The sequence below is a fragment of the Muntiacus reevesi genome, chromosome 9 (assembly GCF_963930625.1).
Source record: "Muntiacus reevesi chromosome 9, mMunRee1.1, whole genome shotgun sequence".
Classification (NCBI taxonomy): domain Eukaryota; kingdom Metazoa; phylum Chordata; class Mammalia; order Artiodactyla; family Cervidae; genus Muntiacus; species Muntiacus reevesi.
The window spans coordinates 32143127-32163763 of NC_089257.1; the positions used below are offsets into that span (position 1 = coordinate 32143127).

The window sequence follows — 20637 nt, forward strand, 5'->3', positions numbered from 1 at the left end:
CTCCAAGTAAAAATTAAATTTTTTTTAATAAGCTAAATTTACTCTGCCTGTGCTCTGTAAATGGACCAACAAAGCCTGAATCACAGTTCAACTGTTTACAAAATGGTTTACGGACTATTTTAAGCTCACTGTTGAGACCTACTTGTTAAATAAAGGATTCACTTCAAAATATCACTGATCATTGGTCATATACCTTGTCACCCAAGAACTCTAACGGAGTTGTATGAGATTAACATTGTTTTCATGCCTGTTAACAGAGCATTCATTCTGCAACCCATGGATCAAGGAGTAATTTCTACTTTCAAGTCTTATTATTTAAAATAATATATTTTATAAAGCTATAGCTGCGACAGAGAGTGATGGACCTTGGCAAAGTCAAGAACATTCATGATGCAAGGAAAGAGGTCAAAATATCAATATTAAATGAGGTTCGGAAGGAGCTGATTCCAACCCTCACGGATGACTTTGAGGAGTTCAAGACTTCAGTGGAGGAAGTAACTGCAGACATGATAGAAATAGCAAGAGAACTAGAATTAGTAGAGCCTGAAGATGTAACTGAATTGTTATAATCTCATGACACAACTTTAAGGGATAAGGAGGTGCTCCTTATGGATGAACAAAGAAAGTGGTTTCTTGAGATGGGATCTACTTCTGTGAAGATGCTTTGAAGATTCTTGAAAACACAACAATGAAATTCGAACATTATATAAACTTAGCTTATAAAGCAGAGGCAGATTTTGAGAGAACTGAATCTAATTCTGAAAGAAGTTTTACTGTGGATAAAATACTATCAAACAGCATTTTATGCTATAGAGAAATTATTTGTGAAAGGAAGAGCCAATTGATATGGCAAATTTCATTGCTATCTTATTTTAAGCAACTGCCACAGCCACCCCAACCTTCAGCACCCACCACCCTGATCAGCCAGCAGCTATCAACAATTAGATATGACCCTTCACCAACAAAAAAGTTACAACCTGCTCAGGGTTTAAATGATGCATTTTTGAGCAATAAAGTATTTTTAATGTATATACAGTATATTTTTAGGCATAATGCTAGTGAACACTTAATAGACTACAGTGTAGTGTGAACATAACTTTTATATGCACCGGGAAACCAAAAATTTCATGTAACACACTTTACTGTAATATGCACTTATTGCAATAGTCTGGAAACTAAACTCATGATATCTCCAAGCTATGCCCAAATTGTATCTTGGAAAGGTACCAAGGTCAAGCCAGGATATCAGTCCAAACAGTCCTTAATCAAAAGGTAAGCTAAGAATAAAACTGAACTGTAAGGACTTTCCTGATGGTTCAGTGGTAAAGAATCCTCCTGCCAATGCAGGAGTCATGGGTTTGAACCCTGATCTGGGAAGATCGCACATGCAGTGGAGCAACTAAGCCACTAAGCCCGTGCATCAGAGCTATTGAGCCTGTGTCCTAGAGCCTAAGAGCCACAACTACTGCGTCTTCATGCTACAACTACTGTAGCCCCGTGCACCCTAGAACCAGCGCTCTGCCACGGGAGAAGCCACCCCTCAGAGAAGTCTGTGCACCACAACTAGAGAGTAGCCCCTGCTAGCCACAATTAGAGAAAAGCCCAGGCAGCAACGTAGACCCAGCACAGCCGAAAAATTAAATTAAAAATCAATGCACAGTGAATGCTGAGACAGAAGAAGAGATTGCAGAAGCTGGAAATTGGGATCTGAGTGAAGCAGGCAAGTGGAGACTCTAAGTGAGTCTGGAAAACAGAGCATTGTTTGCCCTCATCTGAGCAAGCCAGTTCATCTCAAGATACCAGAGCTAGACGGACAGTGACATTGCCCTAAACACTAACAAATAAAGGATGACTGGGGCCCAGAGAAATCATCCGCTCACGTCAGTGACAGAAAACTGCTTCCTCCTGTCCACGTTAAGGCCCAGAGCTTTGCTACCTCATATGCTCTCAGTGTCTGACCCGATTGTCGATGATACACCATTCATTTCACTGACTCATTAGTGACTACACACCTGCAGGAAACAGATGACACACTCAGACTGGGAAAATGAAAGTGAACCTAATAAAAGGGTTCTTGCCAGAATGGTGAACAAACAGGAAAACTACATGGAGCGGGGCACTACCCCACGCTGAGTGACAGAGGATCACCATGCCCACACCCAGGCCTAAAGGAGCATTACATAGGAGTCATCAGGAGATCTGGAGAAATAGAGTGAATGGGGCAGAGAAAGACAACTGATAGAATTACCATGGTCTTTATTAAGGGAGGGCCCAACGTGGCGCTCGTGGTAAGGAACCCATCCTACCAGTGCAGGAGACATACGGTTTCACGTGAGGGAAACACCCCACCCAAGGATGTGGATGGAACTAGAGTGGTAGTCACTTGATCTCGCTCTGCTCCTACCTACTGGACAGGCAATGCCCCAACCAAACCCAGCTGGAAGCCAGAGGACAGAAGGAGCCCAAGTAAAGTCAGCTCTGCAGTTGAGAGCAGGACAGGAACGGGCAGAGAATCATTCTGGACGAGTCATGAACATCAGATATTCGGCATGTTGCCCCACCTTCCTAAAGGTCTAGCACTGCCCCAGAAGGGGCTAACTTCATATGACTGTGCTGGGATAAATCTCATCTTCTTTCATAGCCTCATCCACCTCACAAACTTATACACTCAACTCTGATATCAGGGTGAAATCCTCTTGTGTCTCATCCAGTGCTGTCCTTTTCCCAAGTACCTTCTTGTTTACTCAAAGAAAGAGACTAGTGTGTACATCCCTCCAGGCCTTGGGACAGGCTCTGACAATCAGATTTGGCTGGACATGTCCATGCTAGGACCTCAATGCTAGGACCTCCCTGACACAAGAAAATATGCACTTGGCACTAAAAAAGCAACTGATCACAATGGAATCTTCATTGGGTAAGTTAAATACCTCAGGATTTTGCAGGGCCCCCAGGGTTCTGAATGTCAGTAGTCATTGCACAAAACTGTGTAGAACATTCTTTTTTTAAAGAGGTTGATTTGCATCCTGGATGAATAGCACTTCGCTACAAGTTCCAAATTAATAGCTTTTGAAGCTTTTTTTTTTTTTTTTTAAGTTTAATATAATAGTTTTGTAAACCAGCCTTGAAATTCCTAGTTCTCAATACTGGCTAGAACCCAAAATGGATACTGAGAACAAAGAAAAGAAACTGTTTTCATAACTCAGTATGCAGCAACATCAGAAACCATGAGAGAGGTTGGTAAATATTTTCAGACTGGTTTTACAACTCCTGTTAGCCTAGATAATTGATATCACCACCCAAATTTACCTTGACTGAGCTTTGAGGACTTTTGAAATTCACTTTCCTAAATGAACACAAGTCTAAATTCTGTGAGGGATGCCAAGTGTTCCCCCTCCCCACCATTACACTGAACTGGAATTGTATTCCACGTTGGAAAGTCTAAAGCCAACTTTGAAAAATCACCCTGAAGCGATTAATTGCCAGATAATAACCCAACCAAAGAAAAGACTTACCTTTAGAGATGAATAAAAGAACTCACAGGGTGGCCTAACACTGAATTATTTTCTTGGGACTATTGTGGAGACAGTATCTCTTGGGTGCCAAGTCTGACAGTAGACAATATAGTGAAGATGTTTTCAGTCACATGTGCCCAATTCAGCTGCCATCTTCCAACAGGCTCCCAGAGCTGCCTCACCCAGGCCTTGCTGGTGACTCCGTTCTCTTCTGACTGAAACATTCCCAGGCAGGAAGGCTTCCATATTTGGTTGGATAAGCTTAACCTTCCTATTTTCCATCCTAGATAATATGCTAAAAAGAGTTTGGTGTTTCAACTGCAGTATGTGGCTTTAAGGAGATTCACCCATGATGGAAAAGAGCTGGACAAGAAATCAGGGGGATGAGGTTCTTGTTTCAACCCTGCCACTAAAGGTGATTGTGATCTTGGCATAGTCACTTTATCTCTCTGGGTCTCATTTTCCTCTTCTGTAACATAAAGGTGTTGGTTCAAGTCAGTGACTTCCAGGCCATTTTTTTTAGCCTTTGTTCAAATGAAGTCTTACATGGAAGCTCAACATGTGAAGCAGAAAAAGGCTCCTCTGGTCTGAAGGGAAATTGATTGCCACCAATCCTGTGCGCTTGACAATCACACTTCCACCGTATCTCAAGTTCACTTGGCACTCAAAGTATGACCTTTGGCCCACACATGTGGCTTATGATCTCTGAAGTTCTTATTAAAAAGCAGAACTCTGGGCACCCCTTTTAAGATCTACTAAATCAACCTGCGTAGAGCTGGCACTCTGGAATCCTTTTTTAAGCAAGCATCTCAAGTGAATCTCATGAACACAAAAATTTGAGCATGTCAAAAAGCACCAGACCAGATACTTCTGAAGTCTTTTTCTTCTCCAATACTCTGGCAGTGTTGCTCAATATTTAAGACTTACAAAATCATTGGAAATCTGATGAAAGAAATCGATCTTCTGTTGAGAAAAGTGCAAAAACACACAAATACACATGCATACAGGGATATATGTGAAATTTATCTAGAATTACAGCAAACTTAAATATCCAGCTATCCATCTCCTTGTTGTCCATCATGGACATTCTGTGGGAAGAGAGTTAAAACCCCTATGATATCCATGACCTAACAGTGGTATTTCAGGATGAATGCGGTGATTCATTAGAAAAGGAACTCTTCTGGCATTAAACCAAACTCTTTTAGTTGCTGATATTGTATTAAACCAAAGATTGTCTCCAACTTATAGCCTCTAACCCAATTTCGAACTTGTTCAAAGTAGTTGGTATTTTCTTTTTGTTTTTTGTTTTGTTTTGTTTGCTTTTATTAATTACCAGGAATAGTGTCATTCTGAATTTTCCTTAAATGCTCACTTTACTACAGGTATGAGGATGAAATGGCTAAACTCCAGCAAACCAGCTGATACTTTTCCAAGATTCTCGCTGTAAGGACTGTTCAGTTCCCAACTGATTTATTTCTCAAATTGGATGCATAGACAGTCCTGCCCATGGAACACGAGGGTCATGTCTTCCAAGAGGAATGATGCGCCACCTCACTGCTGAAAGCATAGACATTGTTTTCAGAGGACCAAAGAATGAGCTTGGATCTAGTTTTCAATCTGCCAAGCAATAAAACTATGTGGTGGCGCCAAGCACCCTTATAAAGGGCTGATCCATAAATATCCACAGACCATGACAAGGCGCAGAATGGTCCCTTCCCAAAAATCTGCCTCCATTTTTCACATGCCAGCCAGATGTGCCATGTGGAGTGGAACACTAGCGTACACCATAGACAAGACTCTGTATCACCTACATGAGCTCTTTATACTTTTAAAAAGACAAAAAACCAAAAACCAAAAGTCTTTCTCTTGCAATTTGAGCGATTTGGACTTTCATTCTGCCTTTGGCCCAAGAGCAAAAGCCCCTCTGCAAGTCAGCTCCCCACTGACGTCTTCCCAGTCAATAGGGAACCACTTAACTACATGAACATTAACTAATTTGAAGTTTGCTTTTTATCCTAGCACTAATAGGAGAGGAGGAATGTGTTTGTGTTTGCAAGTTTTCCATGTGGGTTAAGTCAAGATTGTTTGCTCAAGTCTGAAGCTTGGAAAGAAAGGAAAAACAAGGCCCAAGTCTCATCTTGTCCTTTGGAGGTAGGCAGAAGAGCCATTGTTCCCAGTGCAGCTGAAACTTGTGGGCTGAGAATCCACTGGAGTCTATTCTCTGAGGTTTCTGAAAATTTTCCCCACAGACTTATCATTGTCAGCAACCGTGGCAGGCTCTTTTGTTTTGCTTTTCATTCCTTATTTATTGCCAAAGCAAACGGCAATGACAGTTGAGAATGGAAAGAGTGGCAAGATGGAGTGAAATATAGGAATAAAGCATTGCTATAAATAAGAGAAGTTGCTAAAAAGAGAAAGGAGTTCCTTCTCCTCTGAAAGCTCAAAGTGCCTTTCATCATCCAGCAAAGCTGGACCAAAAGCAAACTTATTTTTAAAGGTAAACAGATAACAAATGGCTCATCCAGAATTCCAGGGTGGATTTGTACTCCCTCCCACAAGGAAAAGGTAGGTTTTTAATTCTTTGTAAGTAAGGCAAGGCCCAGAACAACAGGGAGAAGTATGCTTGAAGGTAAAACATGAGATATACAATATTTAGAAAGCCCAGAAGATCCCTCAAAATATATTCCCACCTTTCATAATTTCAAGGAAAAGAATACCCTTGGTTTTCCCTGACCTTAGCTGAGCCATGGCCAAAATAAAGATGCTGCTAGTAATCAGGAGTTTACTGCGGATTTTGCATTTTTGATCTTATTTGTTTAGTGGAATATACAGCATCTTTCATGTTTCTCCTTACACTATAGTTATGATGAAGAGTCATCAGTGCCTATTCTGAATGCCCTAATTTTGTCCCATTAGTAAAAAAATGCAAAGTAGAGATACAATGTTTCAGTGACTTCTCATCAGCAAAATGATAGAATCCTAGGTCTTCAACATGGTCTGCATGAACCTCTGTAATCTCACCCTTGCTTATTGTTTCAGCTCCAAGCTCTAATATTTTGCCTCTTAAACTATATATGTTTTAATAATTGCAGAAATTTTTAATTTCCTCTAAATCATTATGTTACTTTAGGTCTATGTAGATTTTCCAATTCTATCTCCCTGGCCAACCCTCTCCCCTTATTCATTTTTTCCCTCTACCTAATCCAACTCATCTATCAAGATATAATTCGGATGTCATCACTTCTAGGGAGTCATTCTTAACACATCAAACCACTTCCTCACGTGATATTAGGCACCTGAGCAAGACACCCTCAGGGGAATCACCGTATTTTATTGAAACTATCTATTTGTATATTTATGTCCTCTACTAAGTCATGTGCTTCCTAGGGGAAAAGATGATGTCTCATTCCAACTGACAAGCAACAAGACACTTAAGTGAGTTTAATCAAAGAAAGAGAGAGTAGTATGAAGCGCTAGAGGGAAAAAGCATTGAACTTGAATTACAAAGACAGGAGAGGCAAACCTATTTCGCCTCTCCAACGCACCAGCAGAAGCTCACTCTTCTGCTGCCATCTTCATCTTCAGTCTCCCCTAGCTGCTAGCACAGTTCCTTGGTAAGCCCCATGGCATGGTACCTTGTGCTCTCGTTCTCCATGGTACCTTGTGCTCTCGTTGAGTTGGAGTTCCATTACCCCCTGAACTCCAACTCTGACAGTCTCTGCTCCCAGTCTTTGAATCTGAACAAACCATTCTTTGATATTCCCACCACTCAGTAATAACCAACAACTGGCATCTGGGTCAGCACTGACCTAAGATCAGACAGAAACCACATGCCTATTCCCTACCAGTCCATTATCCCTCCACAATTATACTAAATGACTGTCTTAATTTGAATTTCCTGTAGTAAGAATGAAAAAAATCTGTAAATGGTGGTTTCATTTATTTCACTGAGCCTTACTCCTCTCTCTTTTTTAAGAACCCAACATAATGTCTAAAACATAGCACACATTTGATGAGTAGGAATTAAATAAGTATAATTTCTATGGTCCCTTTCAAGATTATGATTAGATGTTTTGTAGCAAAGATGCATAACTGTCTACCAAAATGTGCGCTGCACTCTCATAGTAACACGCTGCTGCTGGAAAGAAGTTTTTCAGCCAGGGACTGCATTTCCCAGCACCCTTCATGTCTATTTCAGACACATGACCAGTTTTTTCCAATGAAATTGAAGTAGAAGAAACATATGGCTCCTCTAATTTAAGACTTTGAAGAAGTGTTTGTAACTTCTTCACGCTCTTTTACTCCTGCTGGTTCAATGGAGATGACAAAAGGACTCTAGAGCAAAGGCTGGCAAACTTTCTATGTACAAGGATAGATAGTAAATATTTTATGCTTTGTTGCCATATGATCTGTCACAACTACTCCACTCTGTCTTTAGGGTGCAAAAGCTTCCATGGACAATACACAAACAAACATTTGAGGCTGTATTCCAGTACAACTGTATTTACAAAAAGAAGTGGAGGGCCATATTTAGTCCACATGACATAATTTGCCAACTCCTGCCTTGGAGGAAAGCAGAGTATGAGATGGAAAAAGGCCAAGAACCTGAATTCCACATGGAGAAAAATCAGCAACACAGATGAGGATCGCCAGTCTGATTTATCACATGAATACAATAGCTGATTTCTACTTTGTTAAGCCACTTAAATTTTAGAACTTATGCATAAGCTTATTAATAAATGTGTTAGTATTGTCTTTACTAAACTATAACTGTAGTATCAGTTCAGTTCAGTTGCTCAGTTGTGTCTGACTCTTTGAGGCCACAAGGAATGCAGCACGCCAGACCTCCGTGTCCATCGCCAACTCCCAGAGTTTACTCAAACTCATGTCCATTGAGTCATTGATGCCTTCCAACCATCTCATCCTCTGTCATCCCCTTCTCTTCCTGCCTTCATTCTTTCCCAGCATCAGGGTCTTTTCAAATGAATCAGTTCTTCACATCAGGTGGCCAAAGTATTGGAGTTTCAGCTTCAGCATCAGTCCTTCCAATGAATATTCAGGGCTTATTTCCTCTAGGATGGACTGGTTAGATCTTCTTGCAGCCCAAGGGACTCCCAAGAGTCTTCTCCAACACCACAGTTCAAAAGCATCAATTCTTCAGTGCTCAGCTTTATTTATAGTCCAACTCTTACATCCATACATGACTACTGGAAAAACCATAGCTTTGACAAATGGACCTTTGTTGGCAAAGTAATGTCTCTGCTTTTTGATATGCTGTCTAGGTTGGTCATAATGTTTCTTCCAAGGAGCAAGTGTCTTTTCATTTCATGGCTGCAGTTACCATCTGCAGTGATTTTGGAACCCCCCAAAATAAAGTCTGTCACTGTTTCCCCATCTATTTGCTATGAATTGATGGGACCAGATGCCATGATCTTAGTTTTCTGAATGTTGAGCTTTAAGCCAACTTTTCACTCTCCTCTTTCACTTTCATCAAGAGGCTCTTTAGTTCTTCTTTACTTTCTGCCATAAGGGTGGTGTCATCTGCATATCTGAGGTTATTGATATTTCTCCCGACAATCTTGATTTCAGCTTGTACTTCATCCAGTCCAGCATTTCTCATGATGTACTCTGCAGATAAGTTAAATAAGCAGGGTGACAATATACAGCCTTGACGTACTCCTTTTCCTATTTGGAACCAGTCTATTGTTCTGCATCCAGTTCTAACTGTTACTTCCTGACCTGTGTACAGGTTTCTCAAGAGGCAGGTCAGGTGGTCTGGTATTCCCATCTCTTTAAGAATTTTCCAGAGTTTGTTGTGGTCCACACAATCAAAGGCTTTGGCATAGTCAATAAAGCAGAAGTAGATATTTTTCTGGAACTCTCTTGCTTTTTTTATGATCCAGCGGATGTTGGCAATTTGATCTCTGGTCCCTCTGCCTTTTCTAAATCCAGCTTGAACATCTGGAAGTTCACAGAATAAAATAAATGAGAATTAAATATGTCACCAAGGACATGAAAGACATACTCTGAGAATTATAAAAATTAATAAAGGAAATTAAAGATGGTTCAAACAATGGAAAGATACCCCATGCTCTTGAACTGGAAGAATTAATATTGTTCAAATGGCTATACTACTGAGAGAAATATACAAATTTAATGTGATCCCTATCAAATTACTCATGGGATTTTTCACAAAACTAGAACAAATAATCCTAGTTTATGGAACCATAAAACACTAGAATTGCCAAGCAATCCTGAGGAAAAAGGAGAAAGTAGGACATATAAATCTCCCAGACTTCAGCCTATCCTACAAAGCTACAGCAATCAAAACAGCATGGCATTGGCACAAAAACAGACATATGGATCAATGGAACAGAATAGAGGGCCCAGAAATAAACTCACACACCCATGGTCAATTAATCTTTGACAAAGAAGGCAAGAATATAAATGGGGAAAAAGTAGTCTCTTCAGCAAGTGGTGCTGGCAAAGTTGGACAGCTGCATATAAATCAATGAAGTTAGAACCCCCCTCACATCATGCACAATAAACTCAAAATGGCCTAAAGACTTAAATATAAGACAAGATATCATAAAACTCCTAGACGAAAACATTGGCAAAACATTCTTTGACATTAATCATACTAATGTTTCTTAGGTCAGGCTCCCAAGGCAAAACAAATAAAAACAAAAATAAACAAGTCAGATCTAATCAAACTTACATGCTTTTGCATAGCAAAGGAAACCATAAACAAAATGAAAAGACAACTTATGGAATGGGAGAAAATATTTGCAAATGATGTTACCAACAAGGGCTTAATTTCCAAAATATACAAACAGCTCACACAACTCAACAACAAAAAAGCAAACAACCCAATTGAAAAGCGGGCAGAAGACCTAAAGAGACATTTCTCCAAAGAAGGCATACAAATGGCCAATAGGCATATGAAAAGAAGATGTTCAACATTGTTAATTGATAATTAAATTATTAATTAAATGCAAAGCAAAACTACAATGATGTACCATTACACAGCAGTCTGAAAGGCCATGATTAAAAAGTCTACAAATAAGAAATGCTGGAGAGGCTGTGAAGACAGGGGAACTCTCCTACCCTGTTGGTGAGAATGTAAGTTTGTGTCACCACTATGGAAAAACGGTATGGAGGTTCCTCAGAAAACTAAAAATAGAATTACCATATGACTGAGCAATTCTACTCCTGGGCAAATATCTGGACAAAACTATAATTCAAAAAGAAACATTGGGGTTGAGAGGAATTAGCAGACTGGGTTTGACCCACATACACTATTGATGTTGTATATAAAATAGATAACTAATGAGAATATGCTATACAGAACAGAAAACTCCACTTCACACACTGTGGTGACCTGGATGGGAAGGGCCCCGAGTGGGGACAAAGTCCAAAAAGGAGAGGATATATGTACACGTGTGGCTGATTCATTACGCTGTGCAGCAGAGCTAACACAACATCGTAAAGCAACGATACTCCAACAAAAAAGGACTTTAAAAAAGATACATGCATGCTGACATTCGTAGCAGCACGATTCATAATAGCCAAGACATGGAAACAACCGAAATGTCCAACCTTCAGGTGAATGGATAAAGATGTAGTACATATATTCAGTGGAATACCACTCAGACGTGAAAAGAATGAAATAATGCCATTTGCAGCAACACGAATGCAACTAGAGATTAACATACTAAGTGAAGTAAGTCAGAGAAAGATAAATAGCATATAATATCACTTATGTGGAATCTAAAATGACCCAAATGAACCTATCTATGATGCAGAAACAGACTCACAGATATAAGAGAACAAACTTGTGGTTGCCAAAGGGAAGGAATGGACTCGGAGTTTGTGGTTAGTAGATGCAAACTATTACATAAAGAATGGATGGAAAAAAGGCCCTATTGTATAGCAGACGGCACTATATTCAATATCCTGGGATAAACCACAATGGAAAAGAATATGAAAAAAGAACATGTATTTGAGTAGTATGACTTGAGTCATTTTGCTATACAGAAATTAACATAATATTGTAAATCAACTATATTTCGATTTAAAAAAAGAATTAGCATTTTATACAAATAACCAAATTCATTCTATTTCCTTACTGTTGGACATTCGTTGCATATAATTTCCATCTGCTTAGTATACTGCCTTTGGGAATCTAAGCTTTAATTTAGATAAAGGTCTAATTTCCTCTTTCATATAATAGGAAAATAAACAAACAGATACAAAACATATCTTTTAAATATCTTGGCTATTTACTTTCTGATTTATGCTATCCAGCAGTGTGTTTAAAGTTTTTCTTTCATTTCTTTTTTGTTAGCTAAAATAGCAGATCTTCTTATAATTTCCTTTAGTAATTACTTTTGGTACTTACCAAGCCTAAGCAACTAAGACAGAGACCCTATAAAGAAAATGCCATCTCTACACAGTCAATAGACCCAGGTTTCAATGGGCTTAACCTGAAGCTCTGGTCTGCTCAGCACTTCAGGGTTACATCCCAAGGGCCTCTGAGCTAATGAAACATGTTACAATTCTAATATCTACTTAAGCAAATTGAATGTGGCCATCCAGGAAAATTACTTGGTCGTCATAGTAACTCTTTTACTACTTATGTCAAGAAGAATGAAATTTAGGAAAAAAAAGAGAAAACCCTGGCGGCAAACTCTACAGTCTAAAATAAAGTTGTGGGAGGTATGAGGCAGAGGGAAAGACAAATGAAGGATTTACTTCAGTGTGGAGGAAAACACCTGATATGTAATGTAATGAGCTCCCCATAATATGCTCTCGCTTAGCCTTCTTGGCCATAACGTTGGGAGTATCTCTGCAATAGATTCACAGAATGTGAAACATGGAAGATCTCTTAGGAAATCTAATCTGAGCCCCTCATTTTACAACTAGAGAAGTGGAAGCCCAGAGAGATGGAGCAACTCATACAAGTTGACAAACTCAGTTACTGGCCTGTGCTGAAGCAGAAACAGCTCTCATGCCTGTCTGCTCAGGGTTCTTGTCAATCCTATCCCTGAGATTTAAGGGCACAGATGAACCACTCAAAAGACTTTTTGGAATCTTTTCTATTTTGATTTATTTTTTAAAGATTATAAAGCATTGACTCAGTACAGAAGAAGAAGACAGATGAGCCTTATACTGGTTACATGATTGACCAGTTATAGAAAAGTTGGCAAGATCTCATACATCAATTACACACTGGCCTTGTATTAAGCACCACGCTGGCTCCTGGAGATCTAAGATGATGTGGTCAAATCACATAGACTCCTCACAGTTCTTGCAAAAGCAGAACACCTTTACATTTACACTGAGAGCCAAGAGTCTGAAAATCTCCATCTATGAGGGATTTATTCTCCATTTCACAGATCTTAGAACATATGGCAAAGTTACGGTCCTAACAAGCAACAGATGTGACCTGATTTTAACTCTATGATGTTTTCAACACTGTGAAACAGTGGAAATTGCAAAACAAGCACAGAGAGGCATTTTAATGTTGTTATCATCGATGAAAAGATATATAACAATTGGTCAAAAAAGGGGGCCCAGGAAACTGTGCCAGTACATAGAACGATCAAGTAATTTGATAAAGAATCTTCTATGTACAACCTTTAAAAGACGTGTATGTAGGTCAACATTACTGAACCATGTCCACCTTGGCCTAATGCCAACTCATTTGACTTGTTAGGACAAATGAGCAGGACAAAGTACTTTAGTCTTATACCTTAATGGTGTCCTTTGACTTTCTGGTTGAACTTTTCCTTAACCAGAAAGAACTCTTAGATTCCTAAAGAAAGAAATTTTAGTACCTTTATCTCAAGTCAGATATTCTCAGGACCCTCATGGAGTTTGGCAGTGGTTTAGTTGCTAAGTCGTGTCTGACTCTTGCGACCTCAAGGACTGCAACCTGCCATCTCATCTGTCCATGGGATTCTCCAGGCAAGAATACTGGAGTAGGTTGCCATTTCCTTCTCCAGGGGACCTCCCTTCTCCAGGGATCGAACCGGGGTCTTCTGCATTGCAGGCAGACTCTACTAACTGAGCTACAAGGGAAGCGCCTTGTAGTAAACTCATGGAGTTTACTATTCTGCTAAAAAAAAAAAAAAAAAAATTGAGGTATATATGCACACATACATGCATGCATGCACACACACATAACTATAAGAGGCAGAATTGTAATGCTCTCAGAACACTACAAAAAAATGTTCTCAGAGTTCAAAGATTAAAAATATCCTATAAGGGGGTTGGGAAAAGCTTCATAGATTAGTTTTGTGGGGAAGGAAGGTGTTTTGTTTTTAAGAAGGGGAATTGGCTAGACAGAGATGGCCAGAAAGAGAATTTCAGGCAAAGAAAACAGCAGGAAACTACAGCTTGTGTTTAGGGGTCAGTGAACTCTCCTGCCTTACATGTTTTCTTAAGGAAAGTGATCTGGGATGGGGGCAGATATTTCCATATCCTTCTTGATGATGTTTCAACTTGAAAGCCTTCATGGTGAGAGGCGGCAAGACCTATTTGAGAATCTGATGAAAGTGACAGATCTTCCCTCAAGAAATATATACCTGGATCCCCAAGCAAGAAGTTACCAGTTTCACTCTTTCCTAATTCCTTCAAAAATTCCATCCATCACCTTTCCAGGAAAAGACATATCCAGTCGACTTTCTGCCAAGCCTAGTCCTGACTCTTTCCACCAGATGCCAGCGTGATCAGCCTTACTCCAGACTGAGAATGGCCTTTCCATTTGTTCTGTTGTAATTAATGCACACATCAAACCATGAGCCTGCTTAGCCTGGTGGTGCAGCATGAACTAGACTGGAGGGCATTGAGCATCCACCTCCTTAGGAATACTCCCCAGTGAAAGATGACAGCTGCACACCGGCCAGGGAAAGAAGAAATTAGTGCATGTTACATGACAACAGTTTGTAAATGAAAATTGCTCCATAGCTGTTTAAACATTTGAATTGCTTCAAAATCAAATGTCCATACACAATTATGTCCCCAACATATATATATATATATATATATATATATATATATATATTCATGCATCTTGATGATAATCATTTGAATTTAGTATTCAGCCTTTCCATACTATAGTGGCTCTGCAACTAACCAGAAAGAACACATAGACTGGGCCTAACCTAATTGATAGTCTAAGTTCGTTATCCTCAGTTTTGGGCTTCCCCGTGAACCAACTAGAATCCGCCAGAAGACCTAGTGGGTTTCTCTGTTGGCTCAGATGGTAAAGAATCTGCCTGCGATGCAGGAGATCTGGGTTCGACCCCTGGGTTGGGAAGATCACCTGGAGGAGGGCATGGCAAACCACGCCAGTATTCTTACCTGGAGAATCCCCACGGACAGAGGAGCCTGGCGGGCTACAGTCCATGGGGTCGCAAAGAGTCGGACACGACTGAGCGACTAAGCACAGCACAGAAGACCTAGTAAGCGTGTAAACTACTAGCCTATAGGGTATGTTTGGCTCTTAGATTTATTTTACTCAGCCCATATTTAAAAAGAAAAAAATCTTCGATTGTCTTTTAACATTTTGAAATCAGGGAATTACATGTAAAAATCAGATTTATGAAGACTTTTTAAGGATCTGGAGAACTGACAATAATAAGCATATTTTTACATAGTAATGATCAGATTAAGAGGAATTACACAGCATGGGCTCTCCAGGTTGCCACAGCCCTATCCAAAGTTGAAGTATATCTAAACAGCTTCACAAATTTGTATTAATTGCCTGGCCCCTGAATACACTTGAGGCTGAGATCCCTAATCTAATATCATAAATGATCAGGAAAGTATGGTATAGTACTTAGGAGTACAAGCTACGGAATCAGACCTACCTGGGTTTAAATCTTTACCATCTATTGGTTGGCAAAATGAGTTATCTAATTCCCAAGATCTTCATTGTTTTCATCAATACAGTGTTGACAATATCTATCTTACAGGGTCTCTGAGTAAGGATAAAACTAGGATATGCTTAGCACAATGCTCATTCAGTATGTTGTCACCCAGTAACAGTAGTTGAGGGATATTTAATTACTTTCCCATTAATAGTAACTTTTCCTCCCTAGAGAATGATCACACTTTTTTTTACTCCACTGAAGTCAAGCTTACTTGTGTGACTGGCTTTCACCAATGGAATGTGAGCAGAAATAAGGTGTGTCATTTCCAGAAATGGCCAGTTTGTACTTTATTACTTTTGCTGAACCACTGTAACCAATGATACTGCAGATAGTGGCTCACTCAATGTCAAATCCTGGAAGGAGCTCAAGGACAATGTGGAGGAGAGCTGCTAGCTAACCCTCAATAGACATGGGGAATTAATGAGATATAAGTAACTCAGCTGGTAAAGAATTTGCCTGCAATGCAGGAGACCTGGATTCAATCCCTGGGTTGGGAAGATCCCCTGGAGAAGCAAACAGCCACCCACTCCAGTATTCTGGCCTGGATAATTCCATAGACTGTATAGCCCATGGGGTTGCAAAAAGTTGGACACAACTGAGTGATTTTCATTTTCAAAACATTTTTGCTTTAAGCCATTGAGATTTCAGAGGTGTTTGTTACAACAGTGTAGCCCATTCTGACTGAAATTGTAGTGGCAATTATTAGTTTCATCACTAGCATTATCATAATTATGACTATTCAAAGTTCTTTCCCATGCCAGGGCTTCCTTTCCTTTATTTCCAGAGCTCCTGGCAAAGAAACCAGAATCTCTGTTCTGTCCTTTGTGGTCAGCTGCTCTTTCCCTCCCTATTTTATCACCCACTTTGAGCTTATCTTCCTGTCTTCTTACAGCTTTCAACACTTCTAGTGATCACAAGGCTTTGGGGAAGGGAACAAAACAAATATTCCTCTTTACATAAGACAGCTTCTCTCCTTTCAATATGAGAGAAAGCAAAATTTTATTCATATGTCACAAAGATGTGAAAATAAAACACAAACTATTTCTATATTTAATTTCATTTTTCTCTGAAGTTCTTACCTTTTTTGTATAGTAGGAGAAAATTATCTTCAGTTGAATTTAAAAAACTTATCTTGATTCAATGATACTGACCAAAAGTTGGCAAGCCAGCACCTGTAATCACATTGACTATTTGTGTAAATAAAGTTTTATTAGAACATAGGTATGCCCATTCATTTACATGTTTATTACTGTTTTGGGCTTCCCAGGTGGCACTAGTGATAAAGAACCTGCCTGACAATGCAGGAGATGTAATCTGCCTGACAATGCAGGAGATGTAAGAGACATGGGTTCAATCCCTGGGTCAGGAAGATCCCTGGAGGAGGAAATGGCAACCCACACCAGTATTCTTGCCTGGAGAATCTCATGGACAGAGGAGCCTGGAGATCTAAAGTACATGGAGTCATAAAGAGTCAGATATTACTGATGTGACTTAACACACACCTACACACACACATGACTTTTTTCAGGCTACAAGGATAGAGTTCAGTAATTGCAAAAGAGTTCATATGGTTCACAAAGTCTATAATATTCATTATCTATCTCTTTCTGGAAAGTTCACTGGTCTCTGAGAAAAATTTCCTCTTTAAATAAATGATCAGTCCCTTTGAGATAAAGCTCTTAGTCTTTCTTATTTCTCTTTCTCCATTCAACTCCTCTCCAAGATGATAACTGGGTTTTAAAAGGTATGTGGGCTCTGTAACTACGGTATAAAGAGAGGGGGGAGACCAGGTCCTCAGTGCATGTGGTAACTTTTGGATTCTTGCTCACATCTACTAAGTAGTGGTTGGTATGAACTGTTCCCTGGACTAGAGACCACTGACATGAGACTGGCCCTATTCCCGAGTGTTCTATTGACATTCACTGTCCAGTTTGCAACTGGTGACACTCATGGTTTGCTCTCATTTGCCTTGTGAGGTATATTACCTTCCCTGCTCACTTGACCACTGATGATTTTGCAGAGTCCATTGAGGGTCAGCTGGAACTTGCACACAGGCCTCAACTTCAAGACCACTTTTTTCTTTATGCCAGGAATCCTTTCTGGCAAACTCCTCAGACAAAATCTCAGGTAAACACCCTATACTATCCCAAGAACATGGGGAAAATTCTGGGTCCTTCACATGCTTCATGGGAAATAAGGCTGCTTTGAGAAGGCTGCATTCATGTCCTCCTTCTGCTTAACCATTCTGTGATGCCCAGTTTCAAGTGAAGCAGACAACCTATAAAGAAATCACCTTCCAGCATCCTAAATAGAAAAGGGAGCAGAAATATTTCAGCCTTCAGCATTCCCTCTTTCTCATCCAATATTCTGCTATTTCATTCTAAGAGAGGGAGGATGGGACACATGAATGACCGTGCTTCTACTTCTATCTCTCCTCAAATCCCTCAAGGTAACCTGAATACCTCCACCTTGTTCTTCCTGTATTTGCAGGATGCCTATAAATCTCTGTAAAACTTTATAATCAAGCTTACTTTATAATCAAGGCAAGATGAGGGAATGTGTATGTGCGTATTAGTTTCTCTCAACAAAATGGGGCATGAAGACTATTATACTACTGAAGTTTTGAAAAACACTAATTGGGATGTCAGAAGCTGAATATTATCTTTCTTTTCATTCCTGCTGAAACATGTAATAGATGTAGCTCTTGGGCTTACTGGGGAGAAAGCCATATACACTGAAAAGCAAAAAAGAATGCATTGAAAGTATTCCAAAAATGTTACTCATATTACATATCACAGAATCAAATCCATTTGAAGGAATCAGGCATCCATGAAAAATGCATAAGAAATTACATAGGGAAACCCTACCACCAATGCAGAGGGACCACCTTCGAGCTTCCTTTTAATCAAGATTGTTAGATCCACTCCCAACCCCTAGATGTGGAACAGATATTTTATAAGGTGAGATTTTCATTCAAGGAAATGGGTATTTCCTTTTTTTGTTGTTTGTTCTTAATTGGAGGACAATAGCTTTATTATTATAAAGAGTCTATCTTTACAAAGAATGTGCCTGCAATGCAGGAGACCCAGGTTTAATCCCTGGGTCAGGAAGATCCTCTGGAGAAACAAATGGCAACTCACTCCAGTATTCTTGCCTGGAGAAACCCATGAACGGAGGAGCAAGGTGGGCTACAGTCCACAGGGTCACAAAGAATGGGAGCTTTACAATGTTGTGTTGGCTTCTACCATATATCAACATCAATCGGACATAGGTATACATATGTGCCCTCCCTCTTGGACCTACTTCCTACCTCCCACCCCATCCCACCCCTCTAGGTTGTCACAGAGCACAGGTTTAGTTCTTTGCATTAATGGACATTTCTTAACCCATCTCTCCCTCTCTTTAAAATAAAGTGGTTGGAATGGAAATTGACTGAGGTCACTCTCAGCTCTGGAATCAATTTCAAAATGAAGCAGTGTATGATAGTAGTGGGAGGAAAAAGTCAGGGGTCTTAGGAACCTGAATTTGAATCCCGACCCTGCCACTTAGTAGCCATGTATAACCATTCAGGGCCACTACCTAAGTTTCTATATCATGAGCCTCTGCTCCTAAGGGATTAGGACCTCATGTGGTCTTTGATTATTTCCTCCCATCCAGACCACATTGGTTTGCATTATGGGCTTGCCACAGGCAAAATATAGCAATCCCAAATACCTGCCCTTTAAACAGAAATACATTTATTATTTTTAACTAAAAGGACAATTACTTTACCCGGAATACCACATGCATAAGCAAAGTTAGATTCCAATTTGGCAGTCTGTCAGAATCTCATCGAATATCCCTCTATCTGAGCTTTCCCATAAGATTATTGAAGGTTTAGCCCCAGTTCCCAGACTTGAGCCATGAAAAGAACCCAGAGATGTATGCTCTGGAGGATCCCCTATATCTATAGCTCCTGATCCCTAAAGCTTGCCAACATGCGTTTCTTTGTGATTATCTTATAATTTCTACAGACTGTGAAGTCACAACTCAAAATGGTATCTGATCACTTATTCAGTGGTCACTCTGGGAATTATTTTGTCAAGTGCTGAAAAGTTGGGAAGAGATGGTAATGCTAACAATATTACCAGGCTTCAGGTTATGGGAAGAATCTTGGATTGGTCACAATTTTGACTGGCATCAAATCTTAGCATGGGAACTGAAAGATAGGTATCATCCAAAGAATAAAAAGAACTGAAGAAAAAAAATGCCTGTTTTTTTTTTTTTCCAGCTCATGCTGAAACATTCCTAATATTTCTTAGGATAGAAAGCACACCATTTCCATAGTTAGTTACAAAGACATTTTTATTATTAGGGAAAAGAAACGATGGAAGTGCCTACCTAGATATTATAATGACAATTATTGTGTGAGCATGTTGGCATTTATGTGTGTATATGAGCTAAATGTCTGAAACACTCCTCAAGGACTCCTTAAGTGTGACCTTGGGTCACAGACTTTCCTACTTTACCGAGCTGGAGAGGACAAGAACAGGCTGGGGCGGGGGCTTGGAAATGTCATTTATGGCTTCCCTGGTGGCTCAGTGGTAAAGAATATGCCTACAATGCTGGAGACATGGGCTCAATCCTTGGGTTGGGAAGATCTCCTGGAGAAGGAAATGGCAACCCACTTCAGTGTTCTTGCTTGGGAAATCCCATGGACAGAGGGGCCTGATGGGCTACAGTCCATGGGGTTGCAAAAATATTGAACACAACTGATTGATTAAACAATAACAACAAGAAATGTGATTTATACTAGGCAAGTGTCCAAGGGAAGGCCAGGATAAAACAGGTCTGCTTGAGATGAGCAGATCCACAGGTCAGGTATGATAGGAATCAAGGGAGAAAGTCGAAGGTCATATGAGGAGCAAAATAACTTATACCAGCTCTCACTTACCACCCATAACAACCCTGTGAAATATGAACAGACAAGCTTGCCCATGGTTATGTGGCAGAGTCAAGATGTAAAACTAAACAGACAGACTTCAGATCCTGCCCTCTCTGTCACACTGAATATCCCCTCCACCTCCTAGAACATGGAATACAGAATCATAAGAGAAAGAATAAGAAGTAGTTAAGATGGACAACCCTGGTGGTCAAACGGTTAAGACTATGTGCTTCCACTGCAGGGGGCATGGGTTCAATCCCTT

At 39.9% G+C, this 20637-nt stretch overlaps 1 protein-coding gene across 1 annotated transcript in view; it reads right to left on the minus strand.

Moving 5' to 3' along the window:
• Positions 1-8241: 8241 nt before the first annotated feature.
• METTL15 (methyltransferase 15, mitochondrial 12S rRNA N4-cytidine) overlaps positions 8242-20637 on the minus strand; it is a 351902-nt gene continuing 339506 nt past the window's right edge. The window contains exon 7 of the mRNA XM_065944510.1: positions 8242-9473. The gene's annotated coding sequence lies outside the window, so the exon portion shown is untranslated. The remainder of the gene's footprint in view (positions 9474-20637) is intronic.